The following is a 19,762-nucleotide window of genomic DNA, read 5'->3' as shown; positions in this document are numbered from 1 at the left end:
TCTCACTGTACGCTTGCCTACAAGCTCTCAGAAACAATAATTATATTTTCACTGTGGCTGATAACATTCACTGCTGAAGCAAAGCATGTTTCTACACACCTTCTCAAAATGTACACTAATAGTTTGGTCCTTGAACACAACCAAAGCTTGTAGGTCCTACTGAAACACAAGTAACTGATTATTGTGATAATCTAGAACCAATTCAGAAACTCTGAATGCTTCCATTACAGCTCAGGCAAACAGTGCCTACCTGGCCTAGTCAGAATAAATCCTGTAATGGAGTATCTTGAATTCTACACCAAAAAAAAGGTCTAGGATTATGACTGAGTCATCTCAAATGTCACTTCAGATTCACTGAGGAGATGTATCAAAGATGGAAATCGTTGTGAAAGAAGCAGGAGAAAAAGCGAGCGTGAGCAAGTGGGGAGAGAAAGGTGTGAGCAAGAATGTGGGAACAGAAGTGGGAGAGAGTGAGTACATAATTCGGCTTGAGGTATCTCCGGAGAACAATACACAACTGCTTTTGGAGCTGCAGTTCTGTCTCCACCGACTCTTTGGGATTAACACTGGGTGACCTATGGGTCTAAATTCACACCAAAGTTTAGAAAATTAAAGTAAAAATGATCTTTCTTGTAGCTGGAGTAAGTAACACTTTGAGTGTACCCTGCAAGTCCTGGTCTTGTACTGTAAAGCCCCCAGTTCTATCACGAGAGATTGTTAAATGCCCAAAGTCCAAATTCAGTGTGTTTTCTCCTCTTTTAAGATCAAGATATCATGAATTCTTTCACTACAGCTCCTAAAATTCCTAATGTATACTTTGCATCTGTCTGTTTGGAGAACTTAATCACTTTTTAACAGCTGATGTCTGCTGATGCAGTTTTTCTTCTTTGCTTCTTTTCAGCACAATACAATATAAGCGTGCATTGCTGCGGATGCCCTATCGCCCACCCCACCACCTCCACAACCATGCCGGTACTTCAAAAGCTGTCAACCTGTCTCTGGAGTTGAACGTTGCAGTGCAGTTCCCAGGTTTTAAATGCTCAAACCTAAAAGAAGGCCTATTTGAAATATGAAAAGGGTATGATTCATGGAATAAGGAAACAGTAACTTGATAATAACAAATATATTTGACCTTTAAAGTAGTAACAACAAACATTAAAAACACTCAAGTTCTCCTTTGCCGCCAAGTTTATTTTCCTCATAAGTTGTGCCCCATTATGCTACAATAATCCTTCATTATTCCAGCACAATAACGCGCAGTCTATCGTCTACCTATAGTTGTCTGGTGTCTATTTAGTTTTATAGCAAGCAAGCAATTTGAGAATATGGTAATAAAGCCTCAATCACAGTAATGATGTATGATGGGGCTGTAATTTCTGTGTGCTAATGGGTTACAAACAGTATCACAATGATGACGGGAATCTCATTGATTCATTATACGAGTGCAATAATATCAAAATGACTTAATATAGATCACTATTTACTCATGCACATACTGATAACAACCTCTATATATTTCTATATACAGATATATAGAAATAAAATTAGTATTAGTCTTTCCACATAAAAGTTCACACGGCACAAAACATTTTGTGTTGAGTTTCCTAAATCAATGTTTAAAGTTGAAATTACTGCATTGAACGGGTTCTTTGAAAAGCAACCCATTGATTTTAATCTGCTTGAAGCAATCAATTACTCCCTGTCCTCTTTATTCCAAACTGTAATGAAAACTAAACTGCGTTGTCTTGAAAACTAAATGTGAAGATGATCATAAACAGAATTTAAACTCCATGGATTATTCATATCTACCCATTTAGATTTGCCATTTCCATTATGAGTACATTTGCCATGAGCATTTAATGGACATCTAAAAGGGAATTCATTAAAGCAGGAGCTGTTGGCAGCACTTATGGGCTTCAGACTGCTTTATGTTTGCCTTTAATAGCTCACTATTATAAAAGTGATATATTGTGTTCATCCCATTAGTAGTTTGCAGAAAGGTCTGTAAGACATAACAAATCCTTTTGAGTATTGTCAGAATCAAAACTAAATCACCGGGTACTTTTTTTTTTCCAAGCAGCATATTACGACCCCAACAATGTACCATTTTAGGTCATCTAAACTTTGATGATCTTAGCCAAGTAAGAATTTAATGACCCTACAGACAGTTTGTTCTTTTTTTAATGAAACATGCATGAATTATTAATGCTGTCTCAAATGCACATATTTTTAAAAACTTGTCATAACTATTAAGATTAAGCATGCTTAAAAATGAAACATGTTTTCTCAAAAGTATTCTCTCACTTGTTTTGGGCCAATGTAGTGTCAGGGCAAGTAGGAAGCTTATTGCCACCAACGTGCAGGTGAAGACACTCAAGAGCAAGCAGCCTCCACCCACCTGCTTCCCTTCCCCCTGGCCATCCGGAGATGACCAGAAGGGATATATTTGCACGAGGTACTCGCTTCTTGGCAAATGAAGAAAGCAAAAGGCAAACTAGAACAAAGTCGAACTGCCTCACCATCAACTGCTAAGAGTAATCCAAGGTTCGCGATAGAAACACCCCTGCACATCACAGCTCAGTTCTACTCGAGAGTTCTATATGCCTCTAGACATAACATTATATAGTTTATCATCTATGTGTATTCAAGCCAGTAGTATCACAGTGTTACTGTGATGAAATCTTAATAGAATACAAAACTTAAGTACTTGATTATTCACTGCTTCTTCACCAGAACCATTGCCATCACCGGTCCATCATATTGAATACAATTCTGTTTGTTAACTTGTGCTCCCTCTGCTGACTTTCTAGTTGTAAGACATAGTATATCTTTCCCAATAGATGCTAGTTATTTATTTATTTGTAAAGAAAATGGTGGATTTCACAACACGTAGAATTAAAACTCTCTACTTTTAAAAGGATTACCACAAGTACTAATAAATATGAATCATAAATTGTCTCTCTGGTTCTAGATATTTACTTCGCAAAACATGAACTTCCTTTAAATCCCAGTTGTTTAGGAGAACACCTTTTCTCCTTAGTTTCAAAGGGTACTGGCAGCTTTACAAAGGAGTCCTGGTACTATACAAAATTTAGCCACAGTACCATGACACTTGGAAATCACTTACACAGAAGGGCTGTATAAACCAAATTCAGTTGCAAAGCCTGTGTAGTTAGAACAATCCCCTCATATGACGAAGACTACCTCCATACTTCCAGCAAGCAACTTCTCTAAAAGGTGATGATGTTGAGGAAATAAGTGGCATTTATCCCCTACCAATGAATTTCAAAAGTGACTGACACAGAGCAAATGACTTTACCATTATCAGAAATCCTTGATTAGCACGAGAAGAATGAAATCGTCACTATTAGAGGAGAATCCAGAGAAGCAGCTGGCCATTCTCACGTCAAGAATTTGAATTTCCAGGGATCATAATTTCTAATAATTTGAAGGATGGTAAGTTAATAAATCTCTGATTCAAAAAGCTACATACAGTAATATACGAATATAGGCATCTGCAAGAAAAAAGAGATACCTACATCTACGAGATAGGCAGGTAGAAGGAAACAAAACTGCTAGCGAATTATTTCCTCTGTGGCTGTTTTTCTAGTAAAAACTCTAAAATCCCCTCCTTGACCTAGGAACAACTAATTGACTTCAGTGAGTTGGTGTGAGATTATTTTAGGTAAATGGTCATGAAATCAGTATTCTTTTATAATTCACAGGGTGTGTGTGTTTGTTTAAACATATAATTAGTCTGAAATCTTTTATACCAAGAAAATGTGGAAGTCTAAAATGATGGTCTGTATTAGACCATTAGAAAACCCGCATGTGCGACTTATATCTCTATAACAAAAGATGGCATTTTCCTAACAGCAATAGGCAGCGGTACATCTTACTCTCATGCAAAAGAACAGTAGATTTGGAATGACTCTCAAGAAATCTTTGAAGAGCCTCATTTAGATGTGTGGCTGAACATGGGCAACAGCATATGTGAAAAAGAATGATGTACATGCACTGCAACTACTACAAGTGCTGGAATCTCTAGTTCATGGTAACTTACCAGTAAACTCACCTTCTGCAAGAAAATTACAAGTTGGCATAGATTCTACCTGGAGAATTATCCAGTGCCCTGCATAGCCAAGATCATGGACAGCACAACCGGAAAAAGCAGATGTATCATTTTCAATCCTGATCTCAGTTGAAATCATTGATTTCACAGCATGCTATGAACACCTTCAAAAGAGTCTCATTAGTCAAAGTTACAGAATCCAATATTCTGTTTGAAGGAAGAGCAGAAGACTGTATATTTAAGGAAGACCATGAGAATTTCTAAACTTCAACATGATCATACTGTAAACGTATTCAAAATGGTTAACAAGAAATGTGAAAGGGTTTCCAGCCTAAGCAGTTTGGCCTTGCAAAAATAAGCTCATGTCAATGCCTTGAAAAACTTTGGAAGAAACGGGCTTCTTCAAAATATCTATACCTATCCTACTACAGATTCCTAAACTGAAGTTGCTGATCTCTCACAGCTTAAAATAATCCTCACTGGCTTATCTTAGGTGGATGGAAAGCACACTGGAAGACACTGACCTGTCACCTGGACCTTTATGAGTGGTCCTGGATCTGAAGGTGACAAGCCAAACCTTCCCTAAGAAGGAGAACGACCCAAGGCAGGTTGGGTTGCCACAAGACTCCCAGAAAGATGCCAATCTTCTGTGCAACACAAAAAAGGAAATAGTACAGTAGCAAGGAGTTCATTTTCCTGGAGAGAAAAATCATATATGGGTAGCCTCTAACACCACGCCTTGTATGCTCTTTTGATTGTGACCACCAAAGCCAATCACATCAAAGAAAAAAGTCTCCATATCCATTATTTTTTAAAGTATTTTCCCAGTTAAACTCGGAATTTCTTTAAGACAACAAAAAGACCCGGTTTATCTGAGAAAACGTTACTGCTTTTCGTAATGGTACAATAAAATGGGATGAAAAGTGCAAATTATCCAGATATTTAGTGGAAAAGGGAAAAAAAAAAAGATTAGATTTCATCATCCAGTCAGCCTGCCCACCTTCACCAACCCATTTCTGAACAGTTTCAGAATGCTGCTGGGCTAAAAAACCCTCATACCAACTCCGTTGAATTGTCTTGGTCTTTCAGTCTCTAAGTTAGGTAAACTTTTGTCTTGAAGTTATGCTCCAAATTTGCAAGGACATGCAATATCTCTCTCAAACTTTCATATCAAGAGCCCTAATACAGAAACTTCAGATAATACTGGTTGCTTTAGTTTCTGAACTCACTAGGTCCACTGAATAGAAAATAAGGCCTTAAACAGTAACTCACAGAAAGTTGACCAAATTTCTCAGAATTGCTAAAATTCTCCCTACCTATTTGTAAGGAGATGTATTTGCTGAAGGAAAGATAACTTCTGAGTACATACTTCAGTATCTTATGAAAAAGAAATAGTTCTGTTCTACTGAATAATCACATTTTCTACACCCAAAATTATCTCATCACAAAGAAAAAAAAAATCTGACTTAAGAATGACTCAACATCTTCCTTTCACCTTCACTTTTATGACAGTTAAGGCTGTGGAAAAAAAAAACCACATCCTACTTTTTTGGTGAATGACTCTGCTGTTGAATCTCAGTAAATATTTCCAAGGAGCACTGAAGCAAGAAAAACTCTAAAAAAGATGAGAAAAATAGGTTCAAAATACCCAATTAAAATTCAGATGTCCATAAAAGTCTCTCCCAATTTCTCCGCAGCGATCTCTGCTTTTCTTTTCCTCATCGTTTCATTGATTACTTTTGATGACAGGAACAGAAGAATTCAGTTTCTGAACTCCCTGGGCTTACTATAGAAAAAGTAAAGCTTAAAATAGTAACTAAGAAGCAACTCACCAAAGCAACTGACTTAAATGAAAGATCCCGCTAGTGTATTGAAGTAACCTGCACTTAACTGATGTTTGGGCAGACGTTTTGAACTGCTGGTTTCATGTGTTCTTAGCCCAACAAGTCCATTCTCTCAGAAAAATATGATGTTTCAGGGATTTCATGCATCCACCATGTAATCAAAAGAGGGACTAAATGCAGTAGCCAGCAAAATTAAAATTAAGTTAAACCTTTCTGTCACAGAGATTCTTCAGTTATAGCACGAACCTTTAAATCTTGACTGAGGAAGGGAAATTCCCCTGCACAGAATTACTGATCATCTGATCACCAACTATCAAATAAATTTATTTATTGTCTCCTATTTCTATTAGGAATTAACAATTATCGTTTCTTCAGCGTCCTCGGATCTCTTCAATCAACTTGAAGCCTAAGACTGTCTATTCTAGTTATGCAGGCCAGTGCAAAAATATTTTCAACATTCTGGGAAATTCTGAAGCGCTGAAAGATTGCACTGAGTAACATTAAAGGTCTAGCAAATATTTATCTTACAGCTGGTGACTAGTAAGTCCTCAAGACTGAAAGGCCACGGCCGACCTGCTAGTCATCGGGAAGCAATGCTGCTGAAAGCATTTGGAAACATAGATGTAAATTCTGAACCTCATCATGTCTGAAGTTTGATTTATTTCACGTAGTAACAGTATACACACAAGATTGGTAGATAATAAATGATAAAGAAAAAAATTGGACTGTCCGTATTCACATTAATGGAATATGGCAGGAGCAAGCTAAACCCCCCTAACATCAACAGCAGAGACATCAAGAAATACCTCCTCGTTCAACTCTTTTTTCTATATTCGCAAAACACTTTGCCTGGAACATCTTAATTCACTAGAGTGTATCTATAATTTGCTGAAAGCACTGGGAAAAGAGAGTGCAGGCATTATCAAAATGTTTGGATGAACTATGAACTGACACACAAATAGGAACAGGAGCGCATGCTGGAAGCCCTTTCCCTTGACTGAGCAAAATGCAGTTTCTGCAGAGATTTCTGTGCAAACCTTTCTTGGTAAAGTTATTTTCATACAGATGCAAAAAGAAAGACATAGGTACGACATCTCATCTGCCTGAGAGGAAACCTTTCACTTAGTTCATCATGAAGCATTTTACGACAATGTGGATGTTTTCTTTAGTATGCTAATCTCAGACAGCATATCGGGCCATTTACATAAGGCATGCGAAGCCAAGGGCAGTCCAAATAAAAAAAAAACAACTTGATTTGGAAATCTGATGACTTCATCAACCTGGAAAGTTTCCAGATCAGAAGAAGTGCAAAACAGAGGAAGTAGCTGAAGCCTCATTTATATCTCAAACCCCAAAAGGTTTCTTATACTATATCCTGGATATGACTGCTGCTGCTGCTCTGCAGGAAATAGTCCTTAGCAATTCAGCTCCATTGACTTTATCTCTTCTAGAGTGGAAGTGATGTATTGCTGGTTAGACTGGATGGTTAGGTGGCAACAGCTTGATGAAGAGACAAAGTTTTCTGTACACGCTGCTCCGCAAATGCTCGTCTTCTTCATTTTTAAAGGATCAGGTCAACATTGATCATTCAGTACAAATACTTTTAAATAAGTCTAAAAAGCATGAAAAAAATATGAATAAACCAGAATAATAGGAATGCAAACTAGCCAATCCTGTTTAATTAAAAAAAAAAAAATGGAGTAGCGATACGAGAGGAAAAGGTAAAAGGAGAAACAGAATGTTCTTTGCAATCCTGGCTTATACCAGAACTCGTGCCTGTAACAAAATAAGCAGAAAATACTCCAAGAGACTGACGGTTTACATGCAATGTTTAACACAGGTCAGAAACTGCACTTTTTTGTAAGGTCAAAACCAACTGACCTTGAGGTCACAAAGAGCGGAATTTTGTACCTTATCTACTCAATTACCACATTTGTTTCACGTGTAAGAATAGAAAATGTCAGTGCATAAAACTACCTGGAAAGATTATTACTTGGGTTAAATATTTTCTCAGGGAAAAAAATAATAATACAAAAATCTTTAAAATGAACTTAACTTAGTGCTGTAGAACAACTCCTATTTAAGAACACTGCTATACAAATACATATTCCTCATATAAATCTAAAATGACAACGCTATTCTAGAGGAAAATCTAGAGGATCATCTAGAGGAATGTTTTAGTAATATAGTAGTCACTGGTAACTAAATCAAGTTCTTAAGTAATTTTGAAGGAGATGCTAAACAGCTGATCAGCTAAAATCAAATAAAAACCTTTTAGCATTGCTCACCAGTGCAGACTATGAACACAGTACCTAAACTGAATGATGTCTGATTCTACCAGTATCAACAAGAGTAATCTAACCTCCTAGGATTTTACTGTTTTGTTCTTTTTTTGACAGATATACTTATCATGTGTTATTTTGCATATTTTTCCTCGCTGAATTACACAAATATGCAATAAGCAATTTCATAATTAAGTTTAACTTGAGTCATAAAAATTGCCGTAGTCTAATATTAAAGAATTATTCACTCTGCTCTGAACTCTGATGGTTAATTTACTTACTGCAAGGTCTGGGAAATTAATTCATTAAGCTACTTAAATAATGAGGCTATGAGGCCAACATACAGCAACAAAACCAATATATTTTAGATCAGTAAGTCACAAGATAGCTTGGGTTTTTTCCCCCAAGATGCCCTATCTGCTGTTTATTCCTTCTTGCTAAGTTGGTATGGGATACACAGAACAAGTGGAAAGGTCCAGCAGTTAGGAGTCACCCAGAGAACAGAATCTGCTTGAGGTGAAATAACAACTGAATTATTAAACAAGGAACATAATCAATATAATGCAAACAATATAATAAATGCAAAATAGTATTTCGTGGCGTGGACAGGAAACTTAAGTATGTCAGTACAACCTAGTCCAGTCATCAAAGACAAAGCAGAGGCAGGTTAAGCCAAAAAGCAGACGTACGTGAAAGCAAAATTTGAAACTTCTTTTGCAAAATAGAAAAAGGAATTATATTAGGCTAGATCAGGTAAAAACCTGTTCCTCTAGCACAGTTCCTCTGTGCTAGAAAAATTTTAAATACACTTGCATCCAAAATAAGATGAAAAATGCTGAAAGATTGATTCTCTTTAACATTTATCCCCCCCATCAGCATTCCTTAAATCTCAATTTCTGAGACGGGTAAGCAAATTAAACAATCTAATGGCTATCACTCACATACCAAGGGAAGAGAACAGAAAATTAATTGATGCAAATACTTAAAAGTCAACTACTACAGTGACTGTTTTGCATATAAAACCAAAATGTGAAAAAAAGGACATTTCATTATAGATTCAAACATCTCCACATGTGTGGAATTACTTACAGGTGACTTAGCCTTGTTTTGCTAATGAACTCTCCACCTAACTTCACAGGAAATTTCAGGTTCTTCTGTCAGCATAAATACTAGAAACTTTCAGAAAGCAAATCAATGAACAGACTCAATCTCATTCCTCTTTAAAACATACTTGTACCGTTATTAGGAAAGTCTTTCACTTATTCTCTTCTTAGCATGCAACAGGTTTTTTTGTAGTTAAATTGCTATACTAAAGTGTCTGAAACGTAACTTTACTACAAGAAAAACTAACCATGTTTGCAGCATTTTGTGACATACTGTACTGCTCTATATGAGCATTTTGCTGTTACCACAGCTTCTCTCTTCTCCTGCCACCAGCTCAATTTGTCCTGGGCACTTGCTATTAGAAAAATAGTAGTGTCTCTCAAATCACAAATTATGCTCACATCCAAATAACCCAATAATATATTTGCCAAACACTTAAGAAGTCAATAATTTGGAGTGGAAGTAGGATTAGTTTTTAAGTCCGCAAGTGATGGTATCAATTCTGAAACGTTTAAATATTAGTTTACAAATATTGCTTATAGCTTAATAGCATCATAGACGTAACTTCACAAAGATATTGGCTCTAGACAGTAATTATATCCTCAGCCTAATGTTGCAGTTAATGGACATACACATTTCAATGATAATTGCAATGCCTGAACATGATAATGTGCCTTTATTAGCAGCTACAAAATAAGCTCAGTTACAGCCAAGTGCAGAACTGAACTATGCTAATTATTTATTTTTAAGATTGTCTGATTTGTGTTATAAAATTCTAAAATAAAATAGCACAGCACTTAAACTAGTGCTTTAACTGCAAACATGTGATTAAATAATATCTACATAAAGATTCATGCAGGTTTTAGTTGTCATGAGCAATGAGCCAAAAGATAGCAAGTTAGTAAGATAAAGGTGTAGGTAACTGAACAGCAAATACACTGCACTTAAAAAAAACCAGGAGATTTTATGGATTTAAAGATTTTAAACAGCATTGCAAGAAAAGGAGAAAGACTAGGAGTATATAATGTAAAATTTGGGAAAAGAGAAAGCAAACCAAAAATTCCCCAAGCAAACGTAAAAGAGAAAGTGCTGTATAGTCCAAGAAGAAAAACATATTGATTCCTGCATAAAACAACTAAGTAAAAAATGACAGAATTGAGGATATGTAAAATGAAGAATACTTTACATCTCAACCTGAGGAGGAAACCAACGTTTATGACTCTGCAAAGTTCTTAGTGTTTGTCTTTATGTCCTGATAGGTTCTTTGCTGTACAGAATTTCCAACTAATGGAGAAATTCAATAAAGAAATTTCTCAAAGTAGTTAAAGAACAGGAACAGTGTATTGTAATTTAAAGTTTACCAAGGCATTGTAAGTAAGAATTGCTGTCTAGTCCCATGAGTTAAATTGTCACAGATTCTATCTCACTTGTTTTTGGTTTGTTGTTGCTGGTTTTTTTAATTTAAAAACAGGAAACAAAAAAATTCTGCACTAAGTACTTAAAGAATCCTTCCAAGTATTAGATCTCTTCAAAGGAAATCCAATTATTTTTCACATGATCAAGACGGTTGTCAGTGCAAGACACAATCCAGAATTAAATATAACTATACATTTTTATAAACAAAGGCACAATTAACTTAGCTTGTCCAATCTTTAGGCAATTAAATAAGTTCAAATATTAGTTCAGAATATTTGCTGAAAGTTCTTTCTGCTCATGGCAGGATAGGAACTAAGATAGAAAACATGAAAGGAGATCTGCCTGAGTAATATTTACTTGAGTAAATCTTCTCTAGCTCCTAAACTTGCTAGGTCAGTCGAGAAGTCAGAGCCTCAAAGAAGAGAGAACCAAAGTAATTCACATACATATGAAGCAACATTTTTTCTAAGGACTATAGTAAAAAAACACACTGCCAATTCTTTTGTCCAAAAAACCTGATGAATCCTGAACGCTGAGCTGCTGCAAGCCAAACCGGCAACTCCAATCCCATAAAAAGATCCTACACTTAAAAGTCTGAGCTACAGATTTGACTAGTTTTGTGACTGTCTCCATGCTGGCAGACAGATATTTAGGTCAAGAAACATTAAATGTTCTCATCTCATTTTTGCTCTTTAATGCTTTGGAAACAAGATTTTTCTTTTAAGGTATGACTAAAATCACGAGGAAATTACTTGTCAAATAATACAACTCTATTTGTCCATTTCAGTCTTATCTTTCCCAGCATTTTGACCATACTGAATGTTGAGTGTATGTAAATACCTTGAAATCTCGTTGACATTTAAGTTGGTACCTTGTAACCTCTTAAGTTCTGTAGGTACGCATAATACCTTACTTGCTATATTTTAAAGCTAAAAATGTTTAGAAGAAAAAATTTACAAAAAATTAATTAAGACTTCTTAGGATGTTTCTGTCAGTTCTACAGATTTGGAAAAATCCTGCAATGCTTTGATCACCCACCACGACAGTATCTACTTATTTTGATTTCTGTACCAGCAATTATATTCTATTTAATTCACCATGGACTCTTACACGAATTTGGAGACTTATGACCAGCATTATGCAGCGTTTCCCTCCCATCATTTATCTGGAAAAAACACATACCTGTTGTGTTTGATAAAACAAACACAGTTCTGCTTGTGACATTCCCCCCCTGCACATATAACCACAGAGGGAAGGCTACACACTGCCTCAAAAGGAAAAGAATTTTGCAACAGCTGTTGAAGCTTTTCATCAGTACCAGATGGATCCAAGCCCCACTGAAGTCAATCCCTACTTTCTTTTCCTATAGGAACGGCAAAGAGATTGGATGAGAACAGTGTGGTAGCTACGAAACAGAGTGAAAATGAGATTCGGCCCAGTGAAGTGAAAAATACCAGTGACAATATTTTTCTTCTGAAACAACCGTTCTTTATTCTTCCTAGAATATGCCATAGAAATAAGTTGTACCCAATTCTCACTATGATGCTTCCTTAACAAACTCTAAATGTTAAACTTAAATGAGAGGCATTTCATGCAATCTGAAAAATATTCAGTTCAATTAAAAATAATTGATGCATGGTGAAATAATTCTTCCCAAAGCTGCTGTAAAATCTTCAAAAAATAAAGCTACTTAATAATTTTCATCTCCTACAGGCTAGAGAGAAGCATTATTGCATATTAAAAATTGGAGTGTGGTTTTCCCAGAGGTAAAAGAAAGTTATTAAAACAACCTATTTATTGTTGATATAACTATCCATTTGTGCTACACAAAAAGTAACAATTTCAGTACATTAAAAGAAAAGCTAATTAAGGCATAATTAGTATTTTCTATGTTTTGATAATTAAGGGTTAGTTGGCTATTTCTTTTCAAATTTCTACTTGATGTACCCCAACAATGCCTTTAATGAGCAGCTAACACTATTGAATCCCTGATGGCTGAGGAGTTTAGTGACCACTACTACATTACTTTCATTTATCACTGCCTCTTTACCTATAAATTAAAGTAGCCCTGTAGCTATGTTGATCTACTTTATATCAATTTCTTCATCCATATCAGCTGAATATGTATGGCATTAACCTCATTTACTAGTTTGGAAAAGCTGAATTAAAATGAGATCTAATTTCTACTGCACAGAACAATTTCAAAACTGCCTGCTAATTTCCAGCACCTGTCAGTGTTGTGATCTTCACCTCATTGTAATGAAATAAAACAGTATATATATTTTACAGCTCAGAAAAGGATCATCATTCCTAAGTGTTAAGATATCATTAATCATGAAGATGCTAGGACCCAGAATCTCGTATGAGACGCACACAGATCAACATCTTTACTTGCAAAGATACCCACTAAAGTCAGTGGGACTGCTGCAGATCTCTGGGTCTTATATTGTGCAGGGTGAAAAGTAGTCACATTCTGCACAACTATGTACTTTCGGTTTTTGTTGGGTTTTTTTTGCTAGGTCATGCTTCTGTGTCTGCAGGCGATGTAATCAAAGAAATATACATATACTGAGGAAATATCAAAATAACCTAAGTCAACAGAATACACATTACCCATTAGAAGACAAGGCTGTGTTCAGTGGTTAGATGATACCCGGTTACATGCATTTTTTGCTTTCAGCTACTGCAAACATCATATAGCAAAGAAATTATATTTTTTCCTCCCCTCTAAACACACTGTAGTCTAAATTCTAAACCCTCCAGATATTTTTTTATCATAATGCAGATCTACCCTATACGTCAAGTCTATAATTAAAAAGCTTTAAAAACACATATAGATGCGATCCTAAAAGTTAATACAGTAACTTCTCTATATTGACCACGTAAGCAAATAAAACCTGTGCAGGATACAGTAAGAAATCCCATTTGCATCTCCCCACCCCAGTTTATAATTGTGCTTCAACTTGTATTTGTAAAGGCTCTTTATGAAACATCAATCCATACTCCTACTTCCTTCTTCACTCTCACCCACCCTAGATTGAAAAGCAGACCAGATTCCCCCCAGATGACTCAACGACGCACCTACAGAAGGTGACAGCCGTATCTCTTCATTTGTATATGGGGCTGCTTCCCAGAAACAGAAGAGTTGGAATTCTAACTCCTACTTTTCTACCTTGGGTCCCTATCACTTTTACTGAAGGCTGGGGCAAAAGAAAAGCACGGCTTGCTGGAACAGTCTTGCCAGTCATCTTCATTTCTGGACATATCCCTCAAACTAGAGCCACCTGGTACAGGTTAAAATTGCCTCCAGACTTCTCTAAACACATTCAGCGCTACTGTTTGATTAGAAAGAGCAGAACAGGGAACCATTAATTGCTTCACAGGGGAGCAAAAGAGTTTACCTAAATGCATTTTAACCAATAAATTCTTTTTAATATACAGAACAAACACCAACCTCTCAAGCATAACAATTCTGGTTAAGATTATGGGTGGGATTTCTTAAAAACTGCTCTGCTTATAAAAGCTGAAAACAGAACTCCGACCATAATCTGTAATCAGGCTCTCCTACAGAGCACAGCTCAGTCTCAAACACTCGCGATTACTAAGGTCATTTTCACCGCACTACCCTGATCTCACAGGTGAATAGGTTCCAGTTTTGACCTCTGTGTTTCAGGAATGGCCACAGTGAACTAAAGGGATAACTCTAGTTAAGTGGCGCCACATGCTGTAGAAAGTAAACATGACAAGTGCAAAATTAAAATAAAATCCTTAATCTCAGTTAGAATGCCACAAAAAACCCCAGAGCGTAACTAATTGACACAATAGACAGTTCTATACCCTAAGTCTAAACCCTACTTAACACTTATTAATTACATTGATATTTTTAATGTAATTTCTTTCTTACATATAAAACCACTGTAATTGTCCACTAAATACTTCTATTTTCACCACAAAATATTTAACAACTCCCCAAAACCCGAAGATGCAAAGGAACTAACAGTAAGAAGAACATTGTTTCTGTATGCATACATTTTTTTCAAGAGCACACGATTAGAAAAACTCTTAATTGTACCTCAAGGGAAAAGTCTTCAACCAAACCCATCCTTTTCCTAAAATCACTGTAAGCTGTGTAGGTACAAAAAACTGAACTGAACACTATTAGAAGTGTCAGGACTCCAGATTATGAAGATGTCTTAGTGCTAAACTCGTTTCAAGTTAAAGATACAACTCTTAAGTTAACTTAAGAAATTTCAGTAATTAACTTAGCTAAGCTGAATTTCCTATGATATATTAATCGGCAAAACTTATCCAACAAGTTACAGTTTGATTTACTCTTGGCAATCTCTCACTACCAATTAGAGACAGTCAGAGCGCCAAATACGCCTGCCCACGCCATCAACTGCTGATCCAGCCTCTCCCTGGGGGGGAGTTTGGAATAGATGCAGCTTGAACCACTCTGGGGAAAGCTATGAACCCCTCCTCGTTGCTTTTTTTCCCCTCCAAGGACAAATCTCTGATGTGTCTGGAAGCAGGAAAAGGTCCTGGCTAACAAGTCTTGCCTTTTTATCCTTGTTTAGCCTAAATCAGTGTCCCAAGTACAAAAACGGTGACCTATATTTATTATCTGTTAACAAATACGCTCTGTGACAACACAAGCAGCATTCAAGCGCAAGGAGCAGACCTCAAGATCTGGTCTACTTGCCACAGCAAGGTAAGAACTTGCATGTAACTCATGAAGCACCTGCTCATTCAGTGACAACTCTATTCTAACCCACAATAAAAAAGGCAGCTAAAATACAGTCTTAGCACCCCCAACTTGTTTTTTTGCACTTGCCACGGGAAGTTCGGCAACTTAGCAGCGATGTCACCAGACAGTCTCTCTAAACTGCGGGCTGTCCAGTGAAAGCCCCACCTGTGGCTGGATAACTAAGAAAAGATATTCCTTAGCATGAATAAATGAGGAGTGAACTCATGTTTTGAGCTGGAAACGGAGTTGGTCTCCTCTGCCAACTCTCCGTACTCAAAGACACTAATTCCTGTCACTCTTGGTACTTATACTCTTTTTCTTTTAAAAATGGCTGTAATGAGTTACTTGAAACATGCCAGGCTAACATAAAATTCTGAAATAACAGAAAAATTCCTTGGTGGTTGATCGACATAACACACAACAAACAGGAGGGCTCATTTCCCCCCTAAGCATGTTTTTCACTGGCTAAGCCACAGCAAACAACTATGACCATTTATAATAGTCTTATTAGGAAGCATGAGATTAGACCAGCAGGACTTCTGGGTTATTCTGTACTTTATGGAAGAAAGAATTAAGTATACCTGGACATAAATCAAAAGCCCCCGCAGCATCTTGGGTAGTAGGCACCAGTACTCCGTTACTGGCTTAGTTAAAAAGCTTTCCCTAAGTCTTCCTTGCCTCAAATTAAGCCAACTGCATCCTGTCTTTCCCTTGAAGGGCACTGAAAACGTTGGATCCCTAGCTTCTCTAAAACAACTCCTGACATCCTTGATTTTTGTCCCACCCCAATATTCTATTTGCTACACTAAACCAAAGCAGTGTCTTCTGCATCTTATTTGTGTTGTCATACTCTCCCATTTCTCTACAGTTTTCTCAAAAGTGTGGTCCCCAAAATTGGACACATTATTCCAGCTGAAGCCCAGTCAGAAGCAAATGTTCAGAATCAGTTAAGAAATTCCAGCACCTGACACAATATCCCTACTACTACTTCCACAAAGATGATGTATTTTTCTTGTGTGCAAAACCAACACATACTGTTGAGTTACCCCTGCTTGCAGCGCTCTCATCTCCACAGCATCGTCTGAAATAATGCTGCCTGGTCAGAGATTTCCCAGCGGTAGCTGTAAGCAGGAATTTTCATTCCTAAGCATGGTGTTTCACCAGCGTTTTAAAGTTTCAGGTTATTTCTCTAGCTTATGAACATCTTTCTGAATTAAAATCTTGTCCTTTGCGATCACATTTCCTCCCAGCCTAGTGTCACTTGCAAATATAAATAAATAATTGTATCATTGATATGTTAAGAATATTGCAAAGGAAAAGTCTCATTCAAAACAGCAATGTTTTCTCTAATAAATAACGTGTTTGATGTCAGGAATCAGATTTCAATGCAATATTACACCACTTACAGTAGTGGCTAACAGCCGCACACTACAGTAATGCTAGAGCTACCACAGATAGGAGCTGAGACTACAATTTCAGTAAAGCACAGCACAGCGCACCACTTTTCCAGCCAGCTTATCTTCTACTACCCTGCCAGCATCCAAATCAGCAATATGCCACAAAAAGATGACTCTATGAAGGCTAAGTCGTATCAGCATTAAAACAAAATATGTATTGATAGACAAATAGATACTAAGAGTGCTGTACCGTACCAGAGAATCCCGTCTAGATCTATCTGATCCAAAAGACAGTTTCTTGATGTATTATTTTTGTATTGGAAATGTAATGGTAACTAGAAGTGTATTACAGTATCACGGAAGAGATCTCCAAGGTTCTGCTATTCCTCCTCAGACAGCAAGCGCCAGTGGATTTTTTAATAAGAATGCATTAATTTACCTAGCCAATTTTCTTTTTCCATAATGAGTTTGGTTTAGTATATGCACTTACTTAAGAATATGAGTTAATTAATGAACAAAATTTGTATATTTGTGTAAAGACTTGTTCTACAATTTCATTAGACTATTCAGTCTTCTCTAACCATTGTCTGTTTTTCTGTATGCATACATATGATCAAATAGAGGGTTCTCAAGAATTATTTCAACATGGCTGAAGCATGCAGACTTTCCATTATCCATTCTGTAAATAAAACAATTCAAGCAATCCTGAATATTTATATAAATGTGTGTTAACTTAGTCATTTGATACATGTCTGATTTTTCTGCTTCCAAGTGTGAGCCTTTTTATTGTGCATTTGTAGATAGCTGCCAGCAAGACACAGTATCAGAGGATTTACAACTGTGAGGGTAGAATGCCATCTGCTGCTATACTTGCTGCTACAGCAGGGTAAAACAGAAGAATCATACAAGTGCTGCCTTCTGCCTTTCTCTTAACTGTAACATATATACAAACATCTCATTTTGCTTTATTAAAAATTAAAAAAACCCACCAAAACTGGGAGCTCAGATGCCTTTACACACAGCTTTTGTTGTAAGATCTGGTAAAATAATGGGATATGGACCATGGGATTCTATCAATGCAAATGAGAGGCTGTTGTATCAGGCCTACTAGAACAAAACAAAAAGGAAAGTGTAATTTGACTGCAAACTAAATTCTACTGGTAGATAACATAATCAAATCATAAAAAAAGCACACTTTGAAAATGCACTTGCAATTAACTATGGAGTTGCTAGACTGGGGCTAGAATTTAGAAACACCCCTTGCACTGTTAAGCATCTTGAAACCCTTGCAAAATTCCCACTTTCCCAGTCTGGCTACATACAAGACACGCGTCAGAAGTAAAGGCAGTATACAGAATATAATATATTACCAGTTTGATTCATGCCCACTTATCAGGGCAGGGGGAGAAACCAAAACAATAAAACAAAACAACACAAACCCGTTTTCTTAAATTCATCCTATAGTTTTCCCCCGTGTCCTTTTGGTAAAAGTTAATTCTTTCTGTCCAAAGTGCTCTTCAATAAATCAAATGGAAACATTAGCTAGTATTTTACTCAATAATTAACTATTTAACCTTCCACACACAGCGCAATCGCAGAGGCACTCTCATGGTTATTCAAAACACACTGCTGAGCTGGCTAAATTCATATGTATTGAATTGCGCTGTAGTTGGCAAACATTCAAGTTTTACATTTTTTTTCTACTGACAATGGAGCTCCAGGTGATTAAGTATAAATAATGCACTTCAGTTTTTTGCCCGCTGCTTCACCCCCACACAAACGCTTCTTCCAGCTTCCTATAAGGATGGACATAAAAAGCTTGGGTATACAATCTCCTATAACAATCTGTTACAGCATACTCTATCTACATTGATGTGGCTCCTCCACACAGTTACCCCTCCATTAGTCAGAATAGAAGGTGAAATCAAAACCCTCAAAATGGGATAGAAAGAAAAAACAATCTGGGAATTACAGATCAGAATAACAACTACTGTACAGCCATGTTGCGTTTGAATTGCCATCCATTGGAGTTTTGCTAATGAAAATACCAGGAGCACAAGTACATTTTTACTGTGTACCTTCTGTTACTTAGCATTAGAGCAGTGCACCAACTCAACAATTTAAAAATACCAAATCAGCTTTGACAATTGAAAGGAACACATTGCTTTCATAGAAAAGTAATTCAGTAGAGTATAAAAACTATATTTTTAATATTAAAGTGAGGAACCATTCAATAAAGTTCAATAAAGTACAGTTCGAACCTGAAGGGATAAAAAGAATCCTTTAGATTGGGACCGCTCACCAGAAAGCAGGCACAGAGTACTACACAAGTAAAACCAAATCTCAGTCACTGTCACAATTCTTGCTAAAGATTTGCTTGGGGCTCCAACAGAATTCTTTCAGTCTTTCTCAAGATCAATTGATCTCATCTTACTGACATTCTCTTTGTAACATCTGTATTATGACTGTCCCCTACAGTTAAGGCGAATTAACTGCTGCTTCTTCAAAAATGCATCTTACTTTTCCCTCTTCCCTATTTAAAATGCAGAAAAGCCAAGTAATGTGAGAAATACAGTGGAAACCACATAAATGAGTAACTGTCAAAAGAACAGAACTATTAAAAGAATAAATCTTGTGTACCCAGCTGTGAAATATAACACAATATAGCAGAACCCAGCTAAATGTTTGAAATAAAAAATTGAAATGCAAAGTACCTAAAATTGTTTAATGAACATAGCTGTTAAAATATTAACTCCTTGCATGCCAAAACTCAAAAGCATACATGGTAGGAAGCCCGCTCAGACGAACACCACATTAATAAGTTATCTATCTATCCATCTCTCTCTCCATCTAGGCAATCAGCCACCAGCTAAGCTCAAGAGCTTTTATGTGCAAGATAT

At 36.6% G+C, this 19,762-nt stretch overlaps 1 protein-coding gene across 1 annotated transcript in view; it reads right to left on the bottom strand.

Annotated features, from left to right (window-relative positions):
• Window positions 1–19,762, bottom strand: part of RANBP17 (RAN binding protein 17) — a 163,572-nt gene that overhangs the window by 117,512 nt on the left and 26,298 nt on the right. The window lies entirely within an intron of this gene.

The sequence above is a fragment of the Gavia stellata genome, chromosome 16, assembly GCF_030936135.1.
Source record: "Gavia stellata isolate bGavSte3 chromosome 16, bGavSte3.hap2, whole genome shotgun sequence".
Taxonomy (NCBI): domain Eukaryota; kingdom Metazoa; phylum Chordata; class Aves; order Gaviiformes; family Gaviidae; genus Gavia; species Gavia stellata.
Note: the sequence above shows the minus strand (reverse complement) of the source record. Positions and strands in the feature narration are given on the sequence as shown.